Raw genomic sequence first — 23,291 nt, 5'->3', positions numbered from 1 at the left:
GGCTTTTGGTATCTAATGACAATATTTCAATTTTTGTCAAGCATGCAGATACTCGATCTTTGAATGGCATTGTAGATGTAAATTGTGGTTCTCTTTATTGTGTATTCGAACTTACTACTGCGTTGTATCGGCACAATTATTATTTTGTTTATCGCTGAATGCAATTGTAATCGAAGTATTCTGTATCCAATGTACCTGTTTCTAGATTATGATATTATGAATGTTTAATTTTGTCTTTCAATTAGTTGTTAATTATTTCCATTCTTTTCCCCCCCTAAAACATGGTATTGGGTTGTGATTTATCATCAAAATACAAGCTTAATTTTTTACTTAATCATAATATATGGAAACTAAAGGAGAAGTTTATATTATGAAGGATTGACATTTGTTGGGTATTGCTTGTATGTTCGTCATTCTTTGATATTCTTTCCTACATTATTTTGAAACGTTATTAACTTGAGGCAAAATACTCTTTGCCAAGTACTCTAGGTGACTACATTTCATATGTTGTGAACTCTGAGATCTAAAGCTTTGATACTAAAAGAACTTGCATAATGAAGAGACATCTTACCTGGAAAGGGTGGGGCAAGCTGTATAACATGAGTCAACTTAAAGTGACAAACTTAAAGGGAATGTGTAATCACAAAGCTAGATTGCTAGACTGTGGAGGGAATGTGTAGTCATGAAGCAAGATCCAGTGTGGAACTATCATGTTAATTTGACCTTGTAATCAAAGTGTATATTTCAATAGAAGTCTTGTCATTATGGCCTTGTAATCAAAATGTATATATTAATAAAATTTTTCTTTTTTGAATAAATTTTTTTTTCTTGTCTACTTCTTCGATCAAATTTTTGTTTTTTGCCATGTAGAAATTCTCTTGTTTGCTCTATTTCTGCTTTGCACAGGTGTTACTCTGTTTCTATGTTTGGTGTTTCTGCATGATTGAAAAAAAAAAAAAAAAAAAACTTGCTGGAACCGTAGAGCATGGAAAGCAACCCTACATCTCAGCCTTTAAAGCTCTTCATTGTGTTGAAGTAGGGGAGGAAGGATGGCCTAAATCAAGCAAGATAAAATAGTAACAGCTCAAAACATAAAGAGAGATTATTATTAGGAATATAAAACTCCAACAAAGAAAGATTTGTAAATTGTAATTTTTAAGCTGCAAAGAAAAAAAATATTCCAGGAGGAAAAAAAATCAAACGCAGATATTCTGACAACACCTTCATCCAATGCCATATAGTAAATATTATGGACCATAGGGAATCTTCATTGTAGATAGCAAATGAATATATAAATTTCTTTTATAAGTTGATACAAACCTTTTTAGGTATACTATACATGTATGCCACTTAAAGTTTTTAATATAACAATGAATTGAAGAATATTTAAACACAAATCAACTTCCTATATTTAATGGTGCAAAACATATAAATCGATTAAGGGCATCCATGGGTTTCCCATGGAGATCAAACAAATTCATTTCCTAGTTAGATTTTTTTGGGGGGGGGGGGGGGAAGGGTGTGGGAATGAGGGATTTAAATTCCTAGTTGGATTACATTCCTAGTTTTGAACATCTCAAATGCACACCCCAAATCAACCCAGTTGTGGTCAACATCACATTTAACAAGTAAACCTTAAACCAGACAAACCAGTGGAAATATCACTAAATGAAGAGTCAATTAAGGCATCCAACACATCCAAAGAAGGATTAAATCAATATGCCATACTTTACTCAATACACTATGCTCCAAGCTGCAATTACAACTAGGGTGAAAGTCAAGTTCAACCTCAAGCTATGGATCCCAGAAATAGGAAGGGACACAATAACAGTCATTACCTGCAAGCATCCACCTTCAAACACAACTAGTTCAACCAACGAATGCCTCTTCAATACTACAAGAACTCGGTTCAGATAATTATATGGTGAAGCTGAGTAACGCATTTCGAAACTTGGAATTTCTTTCTTTCTTCTTGCCCATTTGAGATTTTTTGGAAGTCTTCACAACTTTCAAATCTTTTGCTAATGCTGCCATGAACATTTCCTCATTGTACAGGTATGCATAACTCTCGAACTCAGAACTGCATAAATTATAAAATATAATAAACTATATTCAATTATCTTTGAAACCTAAAAACCCTAATTTTAGCAGCAAATATCAGAGAGAGGATCAGCAAATATGAGCAATTTGAGAACCTAAAAACGTATGCCTCTCAAAGTGTAAAAAAGGTCTCTTGAATTATGAGATCCAGCCTCTATTTATAGAGGTGGGAAAACTCTAAAAATAGGCACGGATGATTAAAATGCAAATCTGGACGCATCCTTCTGTGAAAAGGTTGAAAAGGGTATGCCTTATCGTCACTCGAAGGGAGTTGGGCCAAAGCCCAAAAGGGGACCATTCAGCCCTTTTAAAGTGCCGTTCGGCACTCCAAAAGTGCCGAATGGTGCTCTTGGATGCCGAACGTTCTTTCATGTTCGGGTGTGTTTTGGACTCTCTTTTTAGGGTTTTTTGATCCGGTCCTTGTACCTAGACGTGTTTTCATCCTTAGTCTACGATTTTTATCTCTTTTCTAGATAATTCAGGCTTTTTCAGGAACATTTATCTTGTAGATAAATACCCTAAAATAAATCTTGATAAAATTCAGATTGTCTACAATTTTATTGTTATCCAATCATCCCTTTTTATTTCTATGCATGCAATCTTATTTTAAACACTAATTATCAACCAATCACAAAATTATTTAATTAATTTTAATGGTTTAACCAATCAGAATTAATTTAAATTAATTGTGTGTGGTCAACTCTACCTAGACATAATGCATGCTGACCGTGCAAACTTGATTATGCGATATCTTTCGATCCAATGGTCCAATTTGGAAACCGAACATACCATTGTGCCCTTTAGAATCTCAAGATCATTTTTATGATATGCAATGAATGAATTGTACATGTAATGTAAAAACAAATTGATGTATGTAATGCAAGAACAAATCAATGCATGCATTGCAATCATGATTTTTGGGGTACATGAATGATCATTCAAGTCATTCTCCTTGATTAAATCATGGGTGTAAAATCGAGTGTCTATAGAATGCCCCTCATTAACAAAGCTTAGAAAGCGAATGTCAATGTAAAACAAAGACACTGATTTTAGCGACCATGATTTAATTGAGGTTGAACTTTCAAAAATTACCTAGCCTTTGATCCTAAAACTTTGGAACATAGAACCAGTGCCTTATCTTTTGACAATCAAATGAAAATACTTGACTTAGCTAGTAATTGATAACTCTAGAAATGATTCTTGACAGGTGGGGTGACCAAGAGGCTTTTCAATCCTAATCTTGAATTTGGAGTTGTCTGCAACCAAAAGGCTTCTCAACCTTGAAATTGGAATTGAAACGTTGATGAAAGGGCTTCTCAACCTCGATTTGATGAAAGGCAACCAAAGGGCTTCTCTAACCTTAAAACTAGAACTGTCTGTGACCAAAGGGCTTCTCAACCTTGAAATTGGAACTGTCTGTGACCAAAGGACTTCTCTACCTCAATCTGGAGTTGTTGAAATGTCGATCAAAAGTCTTCTCTACTTCAATCTAGAGTTGTTGAAATGTTGACCAAAGTCTTCTCTACTTCGATCTAGAGTTGTTGAAATGTCGATCAAAGGTCTTCTCTACTTCAATCTGGACTTGTTGAAATGTCGATCAAAGGCCTTCTCTACTTCAATCTGAAGTTGTTGAAATGTTGATCAAAGGTCTTCTTTACTTCGATCTGGAGTTGTTGAAATGTCGATCAAAGGTCTTCTCTACTTCGATCTAAGGTCTTCTCTACTTCGATCTGGACTTGTTGAAATGTCGATCAAAGGTCTTCTTAACTTCAATCTTCGATTTGGAGTTGTTGAAATGTCGATCAAAGGTCTTCTCTACTTCAATTTGAAGTTGTTGAAATGTCGATCAAAGGTCTTCTCTACTTCGACCTGGAGTTGTTGAAATGTCGATCAAAGGTCTTCTCTACTTCGATCTGAAGTTATTGAAATGTTGATCAAAGGTCTTCGCTGCTTCGATCTGAAGTTGTTGACTACAAAAAGTCAAAATTTGGGATTAGACTTTAATGATGAGTGCTTTGTGGTCCCATTGCTTTTGGGATGGGTGATTTTTATTTATTCCTTCTTGATTTGAACTTTATCAAGAAAAGTTTAATTGACAAAAATTTCTATTTTTGAGAAATATTTGATTTTTGAAACTTGGAAGTTTCGAAATTGACATTTAAAATTTTAGGACTTTGAAACTTTGAGATTTTGGATTGAAATTTGGAACTTGAAATCTGAAATTTTGAGATTTAGGATTTTGAAAATTAAGACTTGAAATTTCAATCATGAAATCTGATGTTTGAATTTTTCTGAAATCTTGAAAATTGAAGGTTTGGATTTAAAAATTGGGCATTGAGAACGTGGAATTGAAAATTTGGGAATGAAAATTTTGAATTGAAAATTTAGGGTTTGAGAGAAACTTGAAAACTTTGAATTTGAATTTCTATCTTTTATCCATTCCAAAAGAAATTTCATCATCTTTTTTTTTTTTTTTTTGAGTTTACTGAGTCAACTCAGTTTAACTGAGTTGACTCAACTTTTGACTGAGTTTAAGTGTGGGGTAGGGGTGTCAATTCGAGTTAGCGTGTCAGGTTCGTGTCGTGTCGAGGTAGGGATATTCAACTAAATGGCTCAACCCTAACCCGACCCATTTAATAATTGTGTCATGATCCTTCAACCCTAATCCGACCTGTTAATAAGACGGGTTGACCTAACCCAACCCATTTGACATGCTTAATAAACGAGTCGTGTTAGGTTGACACGAATGTAGCACAACCCATTTCAACCTGCATAATATTAAATATAATATTCATCTAGAAATAATTTTTTTTACATCCCAAAAGCAATGCATACACTTCAAGTCTTCAACTCACATTCAAAATAATATAGTTCAACAAAAATATAACATTCATCTAGAAATAAGTTCTTTACACTCCAAAAGAAGTGCAAACACTTCAATCTAAATTCAAAATAACATAGTTTAACAAAATTAAAATAACATAGTTCAACAAAAATTTAATATCCTTGGAACTCACCAAATGTTAAGTGTCAATATTGAAAGAATTGGAGCAAGCAGTAGACTAGAGTTTATAGAACAAAAACATTATCTAGAAAAAATTGCTGCAAAATTTTGAAACACCAAGAAAACGTTTTTTTTTTTTTTTTTTTAAATTCTAAAACTCACTAAACACATGAGAGAGAGAGAGAGAGAGAGAGAGAGAGAGAGCAATAACCAGTTTGAGAATTAGGCATGGGACTATAAGATAGTACAGTGAGTATTACAGCTAAAAAAAAAAAATTAGATATTTATAAGATGGTTTAGAGATTTAGGGTTTGAAGGGCTTAGAGATCTAAGATTTGTAAAGTTTCAATTTCCAATTATATCACTTGTAATTTTTTGTAATTATTCACTTTTCTTTTTAAATTTAAAATATATGTTGGATATAAAAGGTATTTGATAAATCTAAAATAAAATTAATATTTATTTATTATACGAGTTAAACAGGTTATGTTAAGTGGGTCATTTTGGATTGACATAAATAAATTGGCGTGTCAAACGTGTCTATTGCGGGTTACACGGGTTGACCCATCTATGACACGCTCCTTATTGTGTCGCTTTCAAGTCGACCCGTTTATGACCCAAACCCATTAAGGCCCAACCCTAACCCGTAAAAACCCGTGTCGAGTTCGTGTCGTGTTCGCGGGTTGGGTCGAATATTGACACTCCTAGTGTGGGGGCCAAAATTCCACTTCTTTGTTTCTCCCTTTTTTCCTTTTTTGCTTCATCTTCATCAACTTTTCTTCCTCCATTAACATTATTCATCTTCTTCTTCCCCTTGATTTTTCTTCTTCATCTCACCATTTCTTCTCACAAAAAACACTTTTCTAGGCTTAACATTCCCTCATCCATCTCCATCAATATTTTTTTAGATCCTTGTGTTTTTTAGCATTTTCACCACACACCCATTTTAGGTGAAACCCATTTTTCTTTGCATCAAGATGGCTTCTTCATCCAAGGGATCCTCTTTTCTTACTTTTTATGGTAAGAAAAGTGATCCCACATTTGATTGGCATGATGAGAATAGGTTTCTTCAAGACACTAGGACCCATGCTCCTTATTGTCATGTAGACACCAATGTGTGTTTTTCTTTGGTTTCTTTTCATGGAAAAATGTTGTTTCATGTTCCATTCAAAATTTTATGGTTAGATATTGTCATTTGGTTGTTGCAATTTGGGGCATTGTGTGATTAGTTGGTTTTGGAGCATTCTTGGAGTGTTTTTTTTTTTTTTTTTTTTTTTAAATTTTTAATCATGGTGCAATTTGGACAATGTTGGTAGCTCGTGGGATTTTGACAATGTGGGTAAATTGTGATGTTATTGGATGAATTTTGGTTTAGATTTTGGGAGTATTGGCAATGTGAAAAATTCGTGGTAGGCTTAGATGAATATGTTCATGATGCATGTGGGAAAAGTTTATTGGCATGTGGAAAATTTGTTTTATGAACATGGCAAAATTTTGTGGGTATGTGCATGGATAAATTTGTGGGCATGAACTTTTTAGACATGGAAAAAATTTTATGGGCATGAAATTTTGACTATGAAAAAATTTTGTTGGGTATGTGATGTTGGTTCATGGAAAATTTGTGTGGTTATGATTTTGGCTATGTGAGAATTTATTTGTGCATGGGCATGAACTTGTGGGAAATTTTTATGGCTATCTTGGACATGTAGGAATTTTTTATTCATGGTTATGGGGAAATTTGGTAGTTGTGTGTAGATGTGTGGAAGATTTTGATTATGGTGAAATTTTGGTAGGGCATTGATTTTTTTGTTGCGGTGGGGCATTGATTTTTAAGAATTTTTTGGTCATGTGGGTTTTGATTGTGGAAGTTTTTTTGGACATGCGATTTTGGTCATGGAAAATTTTTGGACATGTGATCTTGCGTTGGTAGAGCACTTCTGGGACACTACCTTCCGTTTTCCAGGCATTAGGGAGGTAGTGTTGACACCTTATGACTACTCTATTATCACCGGTCTGAAGTTGGATGGTGAAAGAATTCTTGTCAATGATTCCCTTACTTCGACTAAACTCAACAAACTTCTAGGTGTAGTGCCTTCTAGAATGAAGAGTAACAATATCACTTTGTCTTAGCTATGTGAAAAAATTCCCCATTGTGAGACTGTGGCAAAGGATGCTCGTATGTTCATGCTTCTTTTCATTGGGACTTTTTTGTGTCCGAATTTAGGTAGTACTGTGAATCTACTCTACTTGGGGAGATTGAGAAAAATTGAACAAATCCGGAATTATGACTAGAGCGGCATGGCCTATGCTACTTTGATGCATTTCATGACCCAACTTTCTAGGTGGAGCCTTTCAAGCTTGGGTAGGGCTCCATTTGTATGACAGGTGAGGTTTGGGATTTATTTTGGCTATGCGTAGGTTTTGGAAAATTATTTTGGCTATGTATGGGTTTCAGAAAGTTATTTTGGCTACGTATGGGTTTTGGAAAGTTATTTTGGCTATGTGGTAATGATGTTGTGAATTTTTTAGGTCTGGATGTACGAGTACTTTGGAGTTGGTCCTGAAATCTAGGAAGAAGTTGCTAGCATTTTTCCTAGATTTCTCCATTGGTTGCCTAAACATCGTTTGTCTACACCTTCCAGGCGTTCTTTGGAAATTTGGCGCTTGGTGATTAATAATTTGACTTCTGATGATGTGAGTTCTTCCTGCTCTTTATTTTGGAATCTTTGGCACTTGGCTATGGTTCAGTCTCTTCTCATTCTGAGTTCCTTTATGACCTTTCAAATGGATTTAAATCCTTGGGTTGGATGTGAAGGGTATGCAGAGTGTGAGCGGGCTCTAGAACTGAATGGCCGCCAAGTGTTGTTTGAGTGTGGGCATGAAAGGTATTTGTATCTTGGTGATTGGGTGTTGCCCAAGTTGAACATGAGTATCCTCCTACCACAATTCCAACTCCTCCTTGTCACACTGTTCGGTTGGCTGACATTTTGGCTGATGAAGAGATTGCTCGGGCTCGTAATGGCTATATTGTTGCAGGGGTAGAAGGGAATTATTTTGAATTCATCCGACTTCATTTGCAAGGTTGCTTGGTTGGCAGAACGGTACTTTTCTTCCTTTCTAAAGTTAAATTTTTGATCTTGCAAATTCCTTTTCATATTTCTGTTTGGTAACAATACTTGTATGTTGTATTTTCAGCCTCCATCTTCTGAAGGAGAGGAAGGGGGAGAGAGAGAGGAAGAGATTCCCTCTCCTCACCATGCTGGTGGCTTTTCTAGTTCCTTCACGGAGACTTATCCCCATTTTTCGGCATGGCAGTATGATGTGATGAATCCTGATGGAACGTATAGTTCCATGCCTTTGATTGGGCCAAAGCACACACTAAACGTTCCTTGGCTCGATCTAGTATGTTCTTGCATTTTTATTTCTTTTTCCTTATTCGCTCTTAGCTTGATGAATGGCTCTTAACCTAGTAGGGTTGTGCTTCAGGTTGATGTGGATCTTGTGGAAGAAAGCATGTGGATGATTGGAGGCTTGCAGTCATTGGCTCGCACTTAGTCCTCCCAATATGTGCTTAATGATGCGAGTTGGGTATGCCATGTTACTTTTTGAGTGTCTTTGGCTTGAACTGTGCTTGATAATGGAATTAACACCTGATTTTGCTGACTCTTCAGGCACATCGAATGGAAACTGCTGACACTACCAGAAGAACTTTAAAGGAAAGGATCAAGAGCCTCGAACTTGAAAATCGCCAGTACGATCCTCACTTTTCGAAAGTCAAGAAGGAAATACTGAAGGTGGCTCTTCTAGAGGTGGATCAAGGAGATCCTCACGTAAGCGGACTCGAAATCCTAATGATGTATGACTTGTATATTTCATTTTTCCTACAAAAGAAAAGGAAGTGCTTTTTAGACAATCTTGTATTATTTCCCATGTTTAGCTCTTTGTCCTCGGAGTCACCTTGGATCATGTAGAAACTTTAACTAAGACAAGTTTAGAATTCACCTGATGATGTCTTGTAATGCTAATTCTGCTAGAATTTGCATTTACTTGAATGAGGTGGAGCCGAATGCCCCTAGTTTGAAATGAATGCATGATTTTTGGAAATCTTGGTTATGATGATTTTTTTTTTTTTTTTGAATAGATGATGATGATTTTTTTGAAAATGAATGAGCCATGGGCCAATGCCCCTAGTTTGGAACATGAATTCATGAGTCTTGAAAAAAACTTGATTTGATCAACTTTTGAAAACAATGATGCAAGTGATAATTTTTGAAAACAAGTGAGTTAGACACATCAAAATGCCTTAGTTTGACCAAAAAAAAAAAATTCTTTTTGAATGTTAATTGATCATAAAAAAAAAAATGTCCGAGAGTGCAAAATTGCATGGATGTTTGATGGAGGGGCTGGTGCCACTTGGCATGAGAGGAGTGTCATTCGGCACTTTGAAAGTGCTAATCGGCACTTTTAGAGTGCTGAATGGCTCTTGGCCATGCCACGATTTTCACGCCATGGTGGGCCGACTCCGTACGCTTTTCCAATGCATGTTTCGCATTTTCACATTTTTTGAAAAAGAAAATTTACTTCGTTTGTGATCACGAAACACTCTTCTAGTCAACTACAAACTCTCTGAAACCTATTTCAAACTTGATTAGGAATTGATGTAGCTTATATAAATGAATTCTCCTATGACAAATCTCTGCATAAAGGTTAGTAAAACATAATAATCACAAGCAAAAGTCATCCATGGCTAGCAATCATAATTTTTCTCATTCATCAATTCATGATATCAACAGATGGGTTTGTAGCATTGATTTCAGTACTAAAACCAATTTTACAGCCTACAAACTAGAGGGAATCAAGACTCTAAGGAATGTCAAAATCAAGTGGGACTTCCTTTGTGCTGTTGTGAAACTTTGGGATCCAGAAGATCATATGTTCTGATTTAAAACTGCTGAACTCTGTTCAACGATTGAAGAATTTTCTGCTATCCTGGGCTATGATCCAAGCAAGAAATCTATAGGGGTTTCTTGTGATCCCAGGCATAAGGAATCTTTCTCTGATGCTTTTAGTCTTCCTACTTCCATTACTGATAATATGATTGAAGGTTATATGGTGAATCTTCATGCAATTGTTTCTAGGCTAATCGACAAATGCACGTATGGAGTGACTGACAATATGCAGAAAAACTTCGGTTTGGCTTTATGCACGGTGGGAAAACTTTTACTTTGCTTTGGAAGACGCGGTTTTGTGGATGATCGAGCCGTAAGTGTTGTGAATCAAATTAAGGATGGTGATAATCCTGTTTCTTTGATCTTGGCAGAAACTCTTCTAGGACTGGATGCTGTATTTCATGGTGGAGAAACTTAGAACTTCTTAGGGAGTCCTTTGACTTTGCAATATGGCTAATAGAGTGACTGGATATGATTGCCAAGCCTACAACCAGTAATTACAGGCCTAACAGTTTTCTTAGTAGGGCTATAATCAAAACTGAGTGCCAAATTAAGAGTGACTGGATGAAATTCTTAGACAAGAAATCTAGTACCTCAATTCAATGGGATTGTTATTGGTGGAAGTGCCCACCCCCTCTACTGAGGTCTCTAGGATCAGACCACATCTTCCTTGTAGGGTTACAAAGGGCAACTTTCTACAAGGGAGATAGACTCTTGAGGTAATTCAAATATGAGAAAAGAATGCCTGGTGGAAAAAGAAGAAGATTCTTCACTCATGTGGACACAAATCCTACTTCTGTATAGAACATGCTATTGGGATTGGAGATGGCTGAGCGAGTGGACCAATCTTTTGTCAAGGTTCATTTTCACAGGATGACTACAAAATACTCTAATTGGTTGATCGACAAGATTGTTGATAAGGAGGCTGAAAGGATTACTGTGACAGAACAGTTTCTCAAAGACAACAGGGAAAGACCCGATGAAGATAACTATGAATTCAAAAGAAGGGACAAGAATGATAAAGCACCTAACACAGAGGAAATCAATGATCAACAGAAAAAGAAAAGACTGAAGACAAAGTGACTTTCTTATTTTTTGGCTTTGAACATGTTTATTTAAAAGCTGATGTAAAAACTCTTATGTTTAAGAATTATTTAGGATTTGCAGGTTAGGGATTCTATTTATAGTGTAGGCTTTTGGGGTTTGGAATTTTTTATGGTTTGGTTTAGGGTTTGGGTTCTTGAGGTTTGGTTTGGTTTCGGGATTGATTTAGGGCTTTATGTAGTGACATGGTTTAATGGAATGGTTGAATTTTTTGAAAAATTTTGGTTAATAGGCAAATGGTGGTTTTAGGAAATTGTGACCGAACCAATACATGGTTGCCTACGTACCCCCTTGGCAAAAGGATCAGGTCATCACGTAGTTCATTGATTTTTTTTTATTTGCCTTAACTTTTGCCTAAGCCGCTCTTTCGGGTTTTCAACCTAGCAGGCTCTCTCACTCTTCCTTTTCTATTTTTTACTCTCCTTTTACATAGATTGCCCTTTTAGGTTTTCAACCTACCCTTTTTTTTTGTTACTCTAATTTTTGCCTAGACTGCCCTTTCGGGTTTTTAGCCTAGTGAGCTTTTTTTTTTTTTTTTTTTTTTTTAGTCAAACCTAGGAAGGGAAATAACATAATTTGCAACCACTTCAGACGTGGTGCTGTCAGACTACCACTTCAAACGTGATATTTCTTCAATTGATTCATGTTGGTTGGCTTAGTAAAAGGGTTTACATCTAAGTCCATCAGCCTTGCTGCTCCCCTAAAGTATATTTGTTTGATAATGTATGGGTCTGCCCAATTTTGCTTGAACTTCCTGTTTGCATCTTGGACCGGGACTCGGATTTCCTTCAAACTAAATCCCCCAACTTCAAATCTCTAGTTTTCACTTTCTTGTCAAAAACTTTCCTAAGCCTTCTTTGGTAACCTTGAATATGATACAAGGCTTTGACTCTTTTCTCATCTAGCATGCACAACTGATCATATATGCTTTGCAACCAATTTGCTTCAGGAATTTCACTTTCCAGTACTGTCTTTAGTAAATGGACACCCATTTCAATGGGAAGAACTGTTTCCATCCCATACACCAATGAATAAGGAGTGGCTCTTGTGGAAGATCGAATTGATGTTCAATACCCCTAAACTTGTGGTTCTTTGATGAATAAGTCCTTGTAGTTCTTTGTGCTATTTTTCAAGATTTGCCATATGTTTTTATTAGCATCCTCAATTGCTCCATTAGTTTGAGGATGGTAAGGTGAAGACTTGTGGTGTTGAATTTTGAACTGTCGTTGTAGCTTCTCTGTTTCTCCTTTAAAGTGCTGCCCATTATTAGAGATAATTTCATGTGGTACCTCGTATCTGCAGATGATATTGGTCTGGATGAATTGAGCAACTTTCTTTGAATTCAAAATCTTATATGAGGCAGCTTCTACCCATTTAGTGAAGTAATTAATGGCTACGAGTATGAATTCATGACCATTGGAGGCTGTTGGGTGAATTTTCACAATAATGTCTATCCCCCATGTAGAGAATGGCCAAGGTGATGTCATGATATGTAGTGGCATGGGTGGCATATGTTTTAGGTCTCCATGGACTTGGTATTGATGGCATTTTCGAACATGAGCCGCACAATCGGCTTCCATAGTAGGCTAGTAATAACCTTGTCTCATTATCTTCCTTGATAGCATGTGTGCATTCATATGTGGCCCATAACTTGACTCATGAACCTTTTCAATTATTTGCTGTGCTTCCTTGGTAATTACGCAAAGGGGATGAATTCCATCATATGATCTTCTGTAAAACCTTTCACCACAAATAATGTAATTAGTAGACAACCTCTGGATGGTTAATAGATCATTCTTGTCTACAGACTTAGGGTATGTTCCATCCTTGAGGTATTGTAGGATGTCTGAATACCATTCACCCTCCCCATTCTTTCCCTCATCTTCTTCTATTATCATGCAGTAGGCTGGTTCTTCTTTTTGTTCCAACACTATCAATCTAGCTTCATCTTTTTTTGGTCCATCCATTATGGATGCCATGTTTGCTAAAGTATCTGTAATTTGATTTTGCATCCTTGGCACATATTGATATTGAATCTTGCTGAATTTTGAGGCCTATTTCTGAAGACATTCATGATAAGGCATCAGCCTTTCTTCTTTGATCTTCCATTTATTCTGAATTTGGGAAATTATCAATGATGAGTCTCTGTATACCTCCAACTCTTTCACTCAAAGGCCTAGGGCTACTTGTAGCCTTATGATGCAAGCATTATATTCAGTGGCATTGTTGGTGGTAGGAAAGTTGAGTTTGCTAGAAAATGGAATGTGTGTCCCTTTTGGAGAAATTAAGAGAACTTCAACTTCACTTCCATTTTTATTTGTTACTCCATCAAAGTACATCTTCCACGATTCTACTTCAATCCCCATGATGTGTTCATCCGGAAAGTCTCATTGGATCTCTTCGGCTTCTTCTAATGAACAATGGGCTACGTGATTGGCAATTGCTCTCCCCTTCACAGATTTCTAAGTCATATATTTAATATCAAATTCTAACAAAAGCAAAACCCATTTAGCAGTCTTTCCATCTTACACAGGTTTTTCCATTAAGTACTTCAAAGGATCCATTCTTGCAATCAACGAAACCTTGTAAGCAAGCATATAATGTCTGAGTTTGCGAGTTGCCCATACAAGTGCTACACATGTCTTCTCTAATGGCGAATACTTCTCTTCATAGGGCAACATCTTCTTGCTGATGTAGTAGATTGCATTCTCTTTTCTAGTCTTCTTTAGGTATTGAGCAAGTAAAGCCCCCATTGTGGTATCTGTAGTGGTGAGATACAACAACAATGGTTTTTCAGGAACTGGTGGGACAAGTATTGGTGGCTTCTTCAGATAGGCATTGTTCATTCCACATTGTTAGGACCTCCTTCTTAAGCAATCGAAAGATTGGTTCACATGTCATAGTGAGTTGGGCTATGAACCTGCTAATGCACTGTATCCTTCCCAGACATCCTCGGATCTCCTTCTCAGTTCTTGGGGGCTTCATCTCTACAATTGCCTTGATTTTCTCAGGATCAACTTCTATTCCCCTTTGGCTTACCATAAACCCTAACAATTTTCTTGATGTGATTCTGAAAGTACACTTCTTTGGATTCAACCGCAGCTTGTAGAACTGGATTCTTTCAAAGAACTTCCTCAAAGCTGGTATGTGCCCTTCACGGTCTTTGGACTTCACTATTATAACATCAACATAAACCTCTACTTCTTTGTGGATCAAATCATGCAACAAAGTAGTGGCTGCATGTTGGTAAGTTGCACCCGCATTTTTTAGGCCAAATAGCATGACCTTGTAGCAATATGTCCCCCATGGAGTGATAAAGGAAGTTTTCTCCATATCTTCTGGAGCCATCTTAATCTGATTGTATCCTAAAAATCCATTCATAAACGATAACAAAGCAAGACCTATCGTGTTGTCAACCAGGACGTCAATGTAAGGCAATGGAAAGTCATCTTTCGGGCTGGCCTTATTTAGATCTTGAAAATCTACACACATTTTGACCTTCCCATCCTTCTTTGGTACAGGAACCACATTAGCTACCCACTCTGGATAGTTGACTACTCTTAGGAATTCCGCATTGTACTGTTTCTCTACTTCTTCCTTGATCTTAAGAGTCCACTCTGGCTTCATTCTTCTCAACTTCTGCTTGACTGGCTTCATGGTTGGATCTGTTGGAATGCAGTGATGTACTATAGCTGCATCAATCTTAGGCATGTCTTCATATGACCAAGCAAATACCTCCTTGAACTCTGTCAGCAATGCCACTAATGCATCATTCTTTGAAATGGTTAGGGTATTGCCCACTTGGATCATTTTGGGCTCATCAGTTCCCAAGTCAATGGGTTGGGTTTCTTTTTTTATAGGTTCTAGGTATCCATGTTTTAATTCCTTATTATTATGAGTTCCTTTACCAATTTCTTAAATAAAAACATTCAAAGCCAGCAAATAAGCAGAATCAAAAATCATATTAAAAGGGAAAGAGTTTTTAACAGACTCCACAAACTCCACAAACTTAACTGGAAAACTATCACAAACAGATTTAACAGGAATAAAAACACTAGCTAAAATAGACTCAATAGGAATGGAAACAATGTTCTTGGCAGGAGTGACTGGCTCAGCAGTCTTGATCTTCTTGGCAAAAGTGATAGACTTGACGGTCTTGATCTTCCTCACAGAGTCCTCCATGGGGTAGGCGGCTCCCTTCCATACCCAATTCTTCGACTCGGTTGTGGCTTCCACAATGGTAGGTGGCTCCCAGTAAGCTCCTTCTTCCCTCAGCATCAATACTGGGGGATCTACATCCATATAATCTATAGCTTCTTCTTCAATTTCCATGTCTATGGGCTTGTAGGTCACAAAAGTATCTAGGCATTCTATGTTATCCATCCATTCATCAAACAGGTTGTGCTTGCCTCTGTTGCCCAAGTAGGTGGGTTGAGGGAGATGCTCTAATTCGTCTCCTTCTGTCCTCTCATCATTACATTCAGCATTCTCAAGTGTCATGATTCTAACACTGTGGACCATTAGCTTTTGGTCTAGAGAAACCAACCTAGCATCTATGTCATCCTCCTCCTCAGTATGTAAGGTTAGTGAACTTGGTTCTGACTCATAATACAACCCTAATTCCGAAACTTCTCTTCCATGCTCGAGCCATCTTTCTCACTTCCATCTCTAACAAATCATCATCAGTAGGCTTATAGCCTAGCCTAAAAGGTGGTGTGGTAGTAGGAATTATTGGGACCTGAACTGCAGGTTTCTTTATAGTTCTCCCCAAATTCATCCTTGAAAGGTAGTTCATTCTCCTCATCATTACTACCACATTGTTGTTACCATAAGGAGTAAAGTTCATCGAGATCTTCTCCACTTCTCGTTCTCTCCTTTCAAAGCTAGACCTCTCAATCTCAAAGCCATCTAAGGTCAATGGCTCTTTCTTAAAATCAATACCATAAATAGGCTTAGGCACAGTTAAAGTGTCCCCATATATGGTCACAATAGCCCCTTCATGTGGAAACCGAACCTTTTGATATAGAGAAGAAGGTACGGCTTCTGTGTCATGGATCCATGGTCGCCCATGAAGCATATTGAAGCATGAGGCTATATTAAGGACTTAAAAATCCACTTTCTTGACCATCGGTCTGATGGTAAGCTCTAATGTTATGGTTCCCAAGACTTCTCTTTTATTGTTGCCGTATGCCCTCATATGTTGATCAATAGGCACAAAGTCTTCAATACAGAGGCCTAAATAGCTAGTAGTCTTCAAAGGACACACATTCAAAGCACTTCCATCATCTATCAAAACCATCGGTATACTTTTCCCCATGGAATTTACCATGATATGCAACGAATCGTTGTGGTGTTTACCCTTCTTGGTCAAATCCTTGTCAGCATAGGAAATTGTGAGTTCTCTATTTATGGACCCAATCATAGCATTCAGATCCTGGGAGGTTATGGTTGTAGGGACTTGAATTTGGTTTAAAAGGTTTACTAGATTTTGTCGGTGTTTGTATGAGGCCATGAGTAAACCCCATTAGGATATGTTGGCTTGTGTCTTCTGCAATTGCTTAAGGACTTCATCCTCTTCGACATGTGTCTGTTGGGTGGATCTGTTCAAAGTTTCCATGGTTTGTCGGTCTCTAAATGTGGGGGTTTGAATTGTCTCCCCCCTGGTGATATGGGCAATTTTGGTTGGATCATTAGGATTGATGTCTTGGGGTTTGAAGTGTCTCCCCCCACTTATGTGTGTTTGGCTATTTACTTGGGGTTTGAAGTGTCACCCCCCATTTGTGGGTATTTGGTTGTTCTCGGGTTCTGGTATTTCATTCCATATGTCATATTCTGTGGTGGTAATAGATGTCCTATCCATTAATTCTTCCCGTGTCATCATGAAGTATTCGGGTAGGACATAGATCAAGTCGGATGGGTCTTCCTTGTTTTCTTCTTCGGTTATAAAGCAATTAATCCTTGGTCCTTTCCAAAAATTGTGATTGGGTAAGGGATTATTTGTGATGCTAGGCCTTGTAGGCGGTATAATCACCTTGTTATCTATTAGGTCTTGAATTGCATGACGAAGGGTAAAACAACGGTCAGTATCGTGACCAGGGCCTTGGTGGTAAGCACACCTCTTATTCAAATCAAACCTTGAGGGCAAAGGGTTTGGAATTGGTCTTGGGTTTAAGGGTTTCAGTAACCCTTTTGCTTTTAGCTTGTCAAACACTTGGCTCATGGGCATGTACAACTTATGGAATTCCCTCTTAGGTCTGGGTGCTTATGGTACTTGCACAGGTGCAATGGGTACAATCAATTGATAAGGATCACTTTTATGGATGTTGGAAATTTCTGCAGCCTTAAAATTAGATCCTACATTCTTTTTAAACCTTGGTGGGTAATCTGTTTTTATAGTTCCATTGTTTATTGCATCCTCAATTTGGGTTCTAGCAGCAATCAAAGTTTTAAAATTAGGAAAGTATTGTGCAAACAAATATTTGTGGTATACAGGCAATAAATTCTTTACAACCATGGCTAACTGTTCCTCCTCACTTAGCCTACTCATCATTTGTGCTGCCTTGGCTCTCCACTTGGTAATGAAAGTAGAGAAGGATGCTTTCGGTTCTTACTTAGTGGTCTAGAGGTCTCTCCATGTGTTGCCCACTTTTATATTGTATTTGTATTGCTTGTGAAACTCTCGGCAGATGTCCTCTCAATTTCTTGCCCCTGCATCATCTAGATTGAGGAACCACCTAAGAGTAGCTCCGGTCAATGTGTTTTGGAACATCTGAGCAAGTACTTCTTCGGTCACGCCTAAGGGCTACATAGCCCTCATATACATCTTCAGATGGGACTTTGGGCAGCTAGTCTAGTCAAATTTGTCCAAGGTTGGCATCTTGAACTTGGGAGGCAGCCTCGCATCAAGGAAGAGTGAGAGGGAACATAGTCCATAAGGTCCTCCATCTTACGGGCTCTTCTAATCATCTCCTCCATTTTATTCATCCTCCATTTTAGCAGCAAATATCAGAGAGAGGATTAGCAAATATGAGCAATTTGAGAGCCTAAAAAAGTATGCCTCTCAGAGCATAAAAAAGGTCTCTTGAATTATGAGATCTAGTCTCTATTTATAGAGGTGGGAAAACTCTAAAAAATAGGCATGGGCGATTAAAATGCGAATCTGGACGCATCCTTCTACGAAAAGGTCGAAAAGGGTATGCCTTATCGTCACTCGAAGGGAGTTGGGCCAAAGCCCAAAAGGGGACCATTCGGCCCTTTTAAAGTGTCGTTCGGCACTCCAAAAGTGCCGAATGGTGCTCTTGGATGCCGAACGTTCTTCCATGTTTGGGTGCATTTTGGACTCTCTTTTTAGGGTTTTTTGATCTGGTCTTTGTACCTAGACGTGTTTTCATCCTTAGTCTATAATTTTTATCTCTTTTCTAGATAATTCAAACTTTTTCAGGAATAATTTTTTTGTAGATAAATACCCTAAAATAAATCTTGATAAAGTTCAGATTATCCACAATTTTATTGTTATCCAATCATCCATTTTATTCCTATGCATGCAATCCTATTTTAAACACCAATTATCAACCAATCACAAAATTATTTAATTAATTTTAATGGTTTAACCAATCAAAATTAATTTAAATTAATCGTGGGTGGTCAACTCTACCTAGACATAATGCATGCTAACCGTGCAAACTCGATTATGTGATATCTTTCAATCTAATTGTTCGATTTGGAAACCGAACATACCATCACGACTGTTAGAATTTCAAGATCATTTTTATGATATGCAATGAATGAATTGATGCATGCAATGCAAGAACAAATTGATGTATGTAATGCAAGAACAAATCAATGCATGTAATGCAATCATGATTTTTGGGGTACATGAATGATCATTCAAGTCATTCTCCTTGATTAAATCATGGGTGCAAAATCGAGTGTCTACAGTCACTTAAAAAATACAATGTCATTGCTTTGTTTGTTGCTTGGAACATCTATTAGGTGGTTAGGCACCTCTAGAAGAATACTAAGTTCCAAAGAAAGCACAAAATACTTCAATATTATTGACTCTAACCAATTGAGTACAAAATAGATGGTTATAGTATTTATACATGTTGTTAGGAATTGGCAGCCACTTAGGAGCTTGCCAAGTGTCAAACTAGCTAATGTTGTTACAAGTAGCAAACTAGCTAACAAGAAACTATTACAACATGAAGCCCCTTGTTTGGAAACAAGGATAGTGTAACCAACTAACCACTAAGTAGATAAGACTTCCAAGTTGGCATAACTTCCTCCAATAAGCTTCAAACGACCCAACACTACTTTAAGACCTTAGATAAGACCCTTAAATGACACATAGTTGGCTCCACACATGTTTGGAACTAAATTGGCTTGGGCTGCAACTTAAAATAGTTTACAAGTTAACCATTAGTATTTTGATTTGTCTTGGTTGCCACCATTAGGACAAACCCAAAATTTCTTGGTAGCCATTAGGCTTCAATTAGAACATGCATATGATAATTTGGATGAATTAGAACTAACTACATTTAACAAAAGGATCAATAACATTCACCTGAAACTTGAGGGACTAAAAGCCCTCATTAGGCAAGCTTAACAAATTTATAGTGTATTATAGTTTTTTTTTTTTTTTTTTTGAGAGATTAGTGTATTTTAGCCTTTTATTTTCTTTTAATCCAATGATATATTTCAATTTAACATCAATGAAAAGCCATATTCATTCCTGATTTTCTTAATTTTCTCTTAATAAAATAAGTGGCAACTCCATACACATACATATACAATCGAGAATTTCCAAGACCCATTAACTTTAGCCTAAATTTTTAGTAAAAAGAACGATCCTTACACTTTGCCAAGTCACTCTTATCTTATGATTATTGAACCCATTCATCAAAATGAGTATTTTTTTTTTAAATAAAGATTTTGAATAAAGTTTGGAAACATTTAAAATGATACTTTAACTATCTCTTAACTTTTTATATTTAGCTTAACATGAAATAAAATTGTTTTCCGCTAAAATTTTATAGAAATCAACTTAATCTCACATGAAACTAAATAAGGAAAACAATTTTATCATATGCAAAAGTTAAATAATAAAGGCGAAAATACTATTTTGGTCCCTACACTTTGGGGTCACGATCAATTTGGTCCCTACATTTTGGTAGCAGTCAATTTGGTCTCTGCTATTTTCAACTTGTAGCCATTTTGGTCCTTACCGTTAATTAACTAACGGAAAATGCATGCGTATCTAACAGATTGCATTGTTGGCATGTCTAATATTAAAAAATTAAATATGATGTTGACATGTTTATATTTTATTAACCACATCAGTGCTTAGATGGTAAAAAGCCACATCAGCATTTAAAAAATATATAAATAAATTCACATAAAATTTCAAAACTTTATAATAACAATTTAAATAACAGAAATATCAATTTCTTATTTTCTTGGCATAAAACATATTTTTTCTTGACATCCAAACACAAAAACAAATACAAAAAGAAATCACAATACAATACCAAAAATTCAAGAAAATCCACATCGATCCCTTCAATTTTATATTCACTTTTTTTACAGACAAACACACAATCCTCAAAAATAGGGGTGTCCAGACCCGACCCACACCTGCCGGACCAACCAAATCGCTCAATCCCTATCTAATTTTAGCCCGAACCAACGCCCCCGTCAGTCAGTGGCGAGTTTCCGTGCTTAAGACCCAACGTTGGCGGGTCGAGTGGCAAGTTTTCTTCTTTAAAACTCGAGCCACCCGACCCAACCGATGTTATATACAAATCCGGCCAACTCCAATAAGATCAAGCTTAGATTCGAGAAGATCCGGCGAGATCTTGACCATATTTGGTGAGATTTAGCCAGATCTGGCCAAATCCCAGCAAATTTCGAATATTTTGGTGCAGATTTCGATGATTTCGATGCAGATCTGGTGAGTTTCTACAGATTCTGGCAATTGTTTTGCATATTCTAGTGGCATTTGCAAGCTCCAATGACTTCCTCCACCAACCAAACCGACCCGAGCACCATTCAAACCCAAAACCGACTTGATCGATTGACGACGGCGGTCGGTTTCGGGTCCTTTCGCCTTCCACCCGACGCTGGCGGATCGGGTTCGAGCTGGGTTTAAAACTGACCCAGCCTGACCCGTGGACAACCTTACTTAACAACCTAATCATTTTTTTTTAGAAGAACCTAATAAAAATATGGTTTCTTGAAAAACCAAAAACACTCTACCATTGTCTCTCTATCCCGAAAACTCTTGGCCGTGAATCACAAATCTAAGCCTTCCTACCACCGCTACTCAAGACGCAACTAAAACATTAAACTTCAACTATAGATTCGAGACGCTCCAAGTCAACGCCGTTTGCCCCTCACAGGCTAACTGCCACTAAACCGCATGAAGTTTGGCAACCAACAACTAAAATTCCAACCCACCCACCATAAAAACCAGCCACAACCTAAGATATATCCAGTCAATTAGCTTTCAAACCAACACATCAGATCAGATCTCAAGACCTCGTACCCGCCTTCCAGCTACCGATCTCATCAATAGGGTAGCGCCATCAAAACGAGCCGCTAGCAACCAAAATAACAAAATCGAAGATACATAGATTGTGATTTGGACCAACGAGAGGCAATTTGAGCATTGGAATCAACGTCTCCAGCATTGACTTGGAGCAATGACGCTCCCTATGTAGCAAGACAGTGACTCTCGCAATGGTGCCATCATGCATCTTATTGCCAGTGGGGCAAGCTATGTGGATGCTAGCCTAGTTGGGGAGATGGAGGAGCCAAAAGAGAGGAATAAGATAAGCTAGAAAGAAAGAGACTGGAGAATTATTTTTTTATTTTTTATTTTTTTTGAAATTATAGATAGAAAGATGGGAGAAAATTTGAGTTCTGGGTTGTTGTTGTTGTTATTTTATTTTATTTTATTTTTTAAATTTTAGAAAAAGAGTTATGGGTTGGTAGTTGTATGTTAGAGAGAGAAGTGAATTCTGTAAGAAGATTAAAAAGAAAAAAAAAATAAAGAAAAGGAAAATATTGGTAAACAAAAAGATTTTTTTTTTAATGTTGACATGACTTTTTTGCCATCTAAGCGTTGATGTGGTTAATAAAATATAAACATGTTAGCATTAGATTTAATTTTTTAACATTAGACTTGCCAACTATGTAATCCATTAGCTATGTATGAATTTTCCGTTAGTGAGTTAATGGTAGGGACCAAATTGGCTGTAAGTTGAAAATAGCATGAACTAAATTGACTGTTGTAGGGACCAAATTGATCATGACCCCAAAATGTAGGGACTAAAATGGTGTTTTCGTCAATAATAAAAGTCAAGAGATAATTTTCCAACTCAGGTTTCTATCAAATATATAAGAGTTGTCAATGGGCCGGGTCAGGCCAGCTCGACCCATTTTTACATGGCCTATGGGTACAATGGGCTGGGCACAGTGGGCTATTAATTAGATAACGGGTCGAGTTGGCTGGGTCGAAAGAGAAAACTCCAGCCCATGAATTTGCCCATGGGCAATGCCCATTTTGTCTTTAGCGGGCTGGGCTACTTGGTTGAGCCTAATTGGCTACTGGGTTGAGCCTACTGGGTTGAGCATCTTATTTTATTACTTTTATAAGGAAAGAATCAATTTTTTGTAAGAGAATAATCAGTCTATTTTTTTAATGGAAAGAATCAAAAAATTTAATACTTAATTAAAAAAATATTTATGGTCAAATCTATTTAATTTTTTGTTTTGTCGAGGGAAACCTATTTGATTTTGTTTATTAAGGCTTTAAATGGTTTTTAGTTTTTATTTTTATTAAAAAAATGTCATATGGTTAGTACAAAGTTGCTAAACTGCTAGGAAAATATATATTCAGTAAACTAAATTAACATAATCACTTTAGGTATCTTAGTGGTTTAGAGAGTTCTCTTAAGAAATTCATCTATAACGTCTCAAGATCAATCCTTTATACTTATTCTATATGTTTTTGTTATGAATTTTGAGTTATTGAGCTGAGCAATTGGTTGGGCAAACGAACTAGACTACTGGGCTAACCTACTGAGTGTCAATAGGCATAAAAACTAGCTCGCGACTTAACTCGTTGGGCTAGT

This window comes from Quercus robur, chromosome 8 (genome assembly GCF_932294415.1).
Source record: "Quercus robur chromosome 8, dhQueRobu3.1, whole genome shotgun sequence".
NCBI lineage: Eukaryota > Viridiplantae > Streptophyta > Magnoliopsida > Fagales > Fagaceae > Quercus > Quercus robur.
This window is presented reverse-complemented; position numbering follows the sequence as displayed.